At 30.0% G+C, this 7,331-nt stretch overlaps 1 pseudogene; it reads left to right on the top strand.

Annotated features, from left to right (window-relative positions):
* On the top strand, positions 1 to 677 carry LOC107956370 (cytochrome P450 716A67-like; annotated as a pseudogene).
* The last annotated feature ends 6,654 nt before the right edge of the window (positions 678 to 7,331 follow it).

Below are 7,331 nucleotides of genomic sequence, written 5' to 3' on the forward strand. Positions count from 1 at the left end.
ATGCAGAATATGTTGCCAGCATTTTATCAAAGTTGTAGTGACATGTTAAGCAAATGGGAGAAGGTGGTGCGTACAGAAGGATACAGTGAGTTAGATGTGTGGCCTTATCTCGTAGATTTGACAAGAGATGTGATTTCCTAATCTGCTTTTGGAAGCAGCTTCGAAGAAGGCAAACGAATTTTCCAATTACTAGAGGACCAACTCGTTCTCACAATCAAATTAATACAAACTGTTTACATTCCAGGATGGAGGTAACCCTCAACTTACTTGAAAATGGTTGCAAATGTTGGAATTGGCTAAATTCGTGTTTGTTTTCTTGAAGGTTTTTGCCAACAAAGACAACCAGGGAGATGAAGATGAAACACAGAGACATAAAAGAGTCGCTTAGGGAAACGATAAAGAGAAGGGAGAAGGCAATTAAATCAGGGGAAGAGAGCAATGAGGACTTGTTGGACATACTTGTGGAATCCAATATCAGAGAAATGGAAGCAAAGAATATGGGGATGAGCATTAAGGATGTGATTGAGGAATGCAAGCTGTTTTACTTTGCTGACTAAAAGATCACTTCGGTCTTGCTGGTGTGGACTATGGTTTTATTAGCAAGGTATCCCGATTGGCAAAGTAAAGCAAGAGACGTTTCTGCCATTCGGATGGGGTCCTAGGATCTGTATTGGCCAAAACTTTGCCATGATGGAAGCCAAAATGGCGATGGCTATGATTCTCCAACGCTTCTGGTTCGAGCTTTCACCTTCCTATGCTTACTCTCCTTACAACATGGCAACTCTTCGTCCACAGCATGGTGCACAGATAATTTTACATAAACTTGGCTGTAATTGAATTGTTATGTAAACAAATCTTTGTGAAAATATAGTGTTTTAGTGTATCGTCAAAGTCTGTCTGTAATGGTACAATTCCGATGCATGGATAGTAAATTTTGAGATGTTTGGTGAAGTCCGAAATAATATGCAGAAATTGAGTGTCTTGAATGGATGTAGTATTTAATGGACATAGTTGAGGGACTAATGTGGTAATTATCAAACAAATAATTGCATATGGTACAAAGACTTGTATGGAAATTAGAGCAGGGCGAGTTGAAAATTACTACTTTGCTTCGGGCATCAATTTAGAAAGATTTAAAGTACAAATGTATTATTAGTTTAAGGGATTTGTTTTAAAGAAGGAATGACAATTAAACCTCATGGTTGATTTGTGGAAGGGAACCAATGATGGGATGATTATTGTTAGTGGTAAAAAAAACTATTTAGGTGGTTATTATAGTTGTTATCACCGGCCCAAAATTCAAATAGGTTCAGGTCGGATTATATTGAGCTTGCAAGATGAGTTCACGGACCAAGCTTGCATGATGATAGATGTTCACAGAAAGATATATATAGTTTCCTACAAAGTCACATGTGAGATCGTGCATTGGGACCGCATAAACATGTTTTATGTTTAGAATATGATACGTGTCTGTGTATGGAATCTACCTAATATATCATAGTAATGAATAGTATCAATTGCGGAGCCAAAAAATTATTTCTGAGGGGTCAGAATTGTATATTTTTACAAAAATAAAAATTAAATTTCACTATTTTAATAGTTTATTTCTTTTTAATTTTTAAATGATTAAATTAAATTTTTATAAATTTTTGGGATCAAAGTACAGTTTTATCATTACTAATTTAAAATTTTATAAATTATAAAAAGTTTGTATGAAAAGTTTTCTATTTTAGGGTGGCCAAAGCCCCTGCCAACTTCCTACTCGATCACTGAACAATATAAATAAATAAATATCACCATCTAAAAGACTAAAAAAAAACACTCAACGATAAATAGATAGATGTTGGGTAAAGATACGTTTGGATGGGCGGTGCGTTTACTTGTGGTTAGTGTAAAAATAGCGTTGGCGGTGAGATTAGATACTATAGTAACACTATAGCGTGAGACAAAAAGTAAGCTAAATGCACTGCACTGCACTGCACTGCACTGCACTATACTTAATCGCCCATACAAACTCACCCTGTGTCCAAAATATGATTTAAGTGAAGATACGTGGGTAGGTGTCATGGAAATGTAAAAGACAAGAATCCCACTAATATATGGGATGTGTACAGTTGAATGCAGGGAGCAAAGAGGAGTGAATCATTTGGGTAGCATTTGGACAAGAAACATAATGAACAAAATGAAAGGAGAGGAAGCTAGTAAAAGATTTTTTTTTGGGTTATATAATTTGTTTGGCATATATTTTTATAATATTTAAATATCATTTTGGAGTTGAATTATAATTTCTTTTTATGTTTTAAAACATAATTATTCTATTTTTAGAGGTCAGAGTAGAGGTGAGCATGAGTCGGGCTACTCGGCCCGGCCCGAAGGCCTGCGCAAAATGTGAGAGGTTTAGATAAAAATATAGGCCCAAAAAATAAGTTTGGACAAAAAAATATAAGGCCCGTTGAAAAAATAGGCTAGGCCTTGGGTAAGGCATTTTGGCCCTGTACCCGGCCCAACCCAAATTCACTAAAGGACAAATTTTTTTGATTTTTTAAATATTATTTTCTCTATATTTTGCTGCCATTTTACTATTATGTTGCTATTATTTTGTTGTTATTTTTGGATATTGTATAAAACTTATTTTATTGTGAATTTTGTTATTATTTTAAAAACATTTGTTAATTTTGTTATTGTTTTAGAGACATTTGCTTATTAAGTTGTATCTATCTTAGTGTTATTTAAGTATACATATTTTTGAAAATTTATTTTCAATTTGTTGGGAAATATTTATTTTGATATTTTTAGTATTTTGGATGTATTATATGTAACAACCCAATTTTGACCCTAATCGGAATAGTGGTTTCGGGACCACAAATCCGAGTCTATAAAAAAATATTTTTATATTACTTTGTGTGTTTATGATGTGTGAATTTACATGTGTGAAAGTTTCATGAAATAATTTTATAGTTTGTGTGCTTAATTTGAGAAAATGGCTTAATCGCGTAAAATAAAAATTTGATGGTTAAATATGAAAGTGTCTAATTTTTGTTGTCTTTATAATTTGGAGGTTTTATGTTGTAATTTAGCCAATAGTAAATGTAGTGGACGGCATGATGTTTATATATATATATAGTTTTTATATATATTAAATGTAAAAGTAAAATAATATTATTATAATATAATGCTAATAAAACAAAACATAAAATAAATGAATCATGCATTATTTTCATCCATAGCCGAAACATCAAAAGAAAAAGTAAGAAAAGAAGAAAGCTAGGTTCGGCCATTTTGTCCTTTGATTTCGGTATGTGTTTTGTTCGGTTTTTTTTTGATAATTTTTACGTTTTTGAGATCGTTGCTCTGAATACTTCAAAACCCATGTCTTAATTTTGTGAATTGTTGATGATTTTGAAATGTGCCATTGATGAATGTTTGAGTTTCATGATGTTAGTTGATGAAATATGAAATATAAGTGTTAGATTAACATGTTTTGTCTTTGAATTTTTGGTGAATTTGAGTAATTAGGGCTCAATTGAGAAAATAAATTTTTTAAGAACTATAATGTGAAATAAATAAAATGCATGAGCTTGTATAGACACTAGGAATATTCGGCCCTTAAGGAGTGTAGTCAAAATTTGTGTATTTTGTGTTTTGAGCAAAAAGAATTAAATTGTAAAAAGTGTGAAATGTTAGGGGCAAAATTGTAATTTTCCCATTTATATGTTCTTAGACTAAATTGAATGAAAATATATTTAAATGAGATTTATTTGAATATGTTTAGATCAAGAAACCAAGAAATCGGATTTAGATCGGGGGAAATCGAAAGTAGTTTAGTAGCTGATCTATTAGTCGACGACATCCGAGGTAAGTTATTAAGCATATATATAATTGTATCGTTTTAAAATCAGCTTAGTATCTAAGTAAATATGCTGAATTGAATGGTATATATATATATATACATGTAGTGATAAAATTATTGAAATATGATGTATTGAGTTGTTGATTTTCGACACTACGTGTGCGAATTTAATTGTAAAGCACTAAGTGTGCGAGTTTAATTGTAAAGCACTAAGTGTGCGAGTTTAATGGAAAAGCACTAAGTGTGCGAGTTTGATTATTGAGCACTAAGTGTGCGAACTTATTAAATATTTTCGAATAACTATTAATATTGAGTATTTGTCTTATTGAGAAATCATGATTATTAAAATGAGTAAATACTTGGAATTCTTGAGTAATAACCATTATGGTTGTATTTAAGGTTAAGCTTTGTAGATATTAAACCTATGTGGTGATTATATTTGGAATCATATATATATAATATGATTCTTTATATTACATGATGAGGAAATGCATAATGTATATGGTCTTGTGTTTAAATTTGAAGAAATGTTTATGGTTGTGTAATTATATTGATTTTAGTTAAATCATAGTAATAAGTGAATAATTATCTTATGTTATGGTAAGTTAAAGGTAAGATGATTTAGTAGTATGAATTGGTTGAATATTATTTGAGATATTGGTTTAAATAGTAGAGTTTATTTGCTTATAACTTACTAAGCTAAATTAGCTTACAATGTGTTGGATTATTGTTTTGATGTATAGATTTTGGTGATTGCTACGTGTTCGGGGATCGTCAGTTAAGTTCATCACATTATCGATAATTTCTTTTGGTATTTTGCTAAATCGTTCTCAAATTTATGGCATGTATAGCATAGTTAAAATATTGATTTTGGAACCAATGTGTATATGTATTTAAAAGCCATGCGAAAATGGCTTATCCTTTTTGGTTTGAATTCGGTATTAATGCATATGCTTTAATGGTCCAAAATGTGGTATATGTTCATGTAATCTTTATGCTTAAATGCTGTCCAATTTGTTGTGTTTATGCTGCCCAAATTGTTTTATATATGCTGTCTAATTTTGATGTAAAAATGCTACTCAATTTGCCCAAAAGAATTAAAGTAAATGGATAAGCGGTAGTGTATTTATATCAGGACGATGTTGTTATTCAAACTAAAGTGATATTTTCATTGCTAAATTGAGAATTTCATAAATGTGTTATTGAATGGTATAATCAATAAACATTGAGTTAAATGGTAAATACGTATTAGTTTTGAATTTGATGTCATTGAATTGTACGTGAATTAAATGGAAATTTCTAGTGATATGATTTAAATTATGAGCATGAGAAATTGCGAATTGAATGAAATGGAAATGAAGCATTAAATTGCATGAGTATGTATCGGGTCTCGCAGGCCCTATATATATGCTGCCCAAATTGTTGCACATATGCTGTCAAATTTTTATGCTAAAATGCTGTCCAATTTGATGTATATATGCTGCCCAAATTTTTGTATATATACTGTCCAATTTTTGGTGTGAAAATGCTGTCTAGTTTGGTATATGAATGCTGTCCAAATTGATGTAAAAAGGCTGTCCAAACAGGGTAGATTATCTATGTTGTAATATGTAGTATAGTTAGTAAATTGAAATGAAATATGTGTTCGAATAAATGTTTGAGTATATGCTTGATTTATTATATATAATCATATATGTTCGGAAATGTTTTAAGAATTGGAATGATATTAAATTTTGATTAGGTAAATGATAATGATATGGTTGAATTTTTGAAACATGGTTAGTATATGAAATTTGATTAATGATGCATGTTGATTTTAATTGGTTATGTGATTATATATATATGGAATGAAATTTTGTGGTTAAGTTGGTATAATTTATGAAAAAAAAAAAATTCTGAGTTGGGTTTTTGACCGGTAATGCCTCGTAACTCAAATCCGACGACGGACACGGGTCGGGGTGTTACATTATATATATTTTAAAATCATATAAAAATTAATATGGACGGGCCGTGTCAGACCTGAGTTTTAGCATTTTTATTTAGGTCAGGCTTAAGCAAAATTTTAAACTCATTTTTTTAAGTCGGGTTGGGCCTAAACCTAACAAACGGGCCTAAAATTTTAATCGAGCTTGGCCTGAACTAGTTCCGACCATGCTCGCCTCTAGGTCAGAGCTGCCTCGCTTTGCATTTCTTTGAGATTCAGTCTTATCTACTGTTGATTGCCCACTCAATTGAGGGTTGAGTAGAAAGATTTGGTGAAGCAAGCTAAGCTATCAATCAAGGTTGGAGAAAGCTTAGGAGGTCACAATGCATGATTGTTTAAATGTAATTCTAATATTTAAATAAAATTTATTAATATAGTATTAACAAGCCTTAAATGTAATGATCATATACTATTACATTTTTAGGAAGAGAAAACGTGTTTGAACCTTAAAAACAACATTATTAAAAATGATAATCACAAATCTTAAAATATAAAAAATATAATTAAAAATTAATTTTAAACCCGAGCTGGATAAAATTCTAATTTTAGATAATGATACTAATAAGAAATCAATATTTAAATGAAAATGAAAATTAATTTAATATAATTTTTGAGTCTTCGGCAAAGGCACTCAATGAATGCTTGGAAAGAAATAGTGCAACTTGGTGATAGCTTTTGTTGGAGTTATATGCTCTTATTATAGTTTTATGTTTTTATCTTGCAAAAACAACATATTGGAGTTTTCGGTGGACTTTCAAGTTTCATGATTTTTTCTTAATACTTTACATGAAAAATAATAATGGGACTTAAAAATCTATCAAAAGCTTCACCATCATAATAATAATAATAATAATAATAATAATAAAACATTGCTACAATATTAGAACACAAAGTTACAATAAGAGCTTATAACTCAACAAAGGCTATCAATAAATAATTTCAGGCAAGCTAAAGAGAAATGTTGAGAATACCACCCGAATAGTGACTGACTTTAAAAGTTGAAAACCCGAAACTATAGTATCTCAAACGAAATCAAACCATATACATTAAAATTTTCAAGTCTACTAGCAACTGTAAAAAATTCAACTCCAACAGACACCAAATGAGCCTTTGATCGAAGAAAGTACGAAAACTAGTCTGGGTAAACCAAGCTTCCAAACTTACTTATCTTATCTTTAATTTTGCAGTGAAATTAAAAACTAAGTTTTTGTTTATTTCACTTGGAACAACTTTCAAAAAATTATTTTTGAAAAATGGATTGGTTTTTCGAAATAGATGATATTTTATTGTGTTAAAATTTTATTCATTGTTGAAAAACTTTTTTTAAATCATTTTCTTAAAGTTATTTTTAGTGAAACAAACATAACATAAATATATTTGTTACAAAAAATTATATTAGTATTTTCTTTTGACAATTAAAATTTATTTTATGGTAAGACAATATTTTATAATAATTAATATCATATATATACACGTAATAAAAATCATGTTTAATTA

The sequence above is a fragment of the Gossypium hirsutum genome, chromosome D01 (genome assembly GCF_007990345.1).
Source record: "Gossypium hirsutum isolate 1008001.06 chromosome D01, Gossypium_hirsutum_v2.1, whole genome shotgun sequence".
NCBI lineage: Eukaryota > Viridiplantae > Streptophyta > Magnoliopsida > Malvales > Malvaceae > Gossypium > Gossypium hirsutum.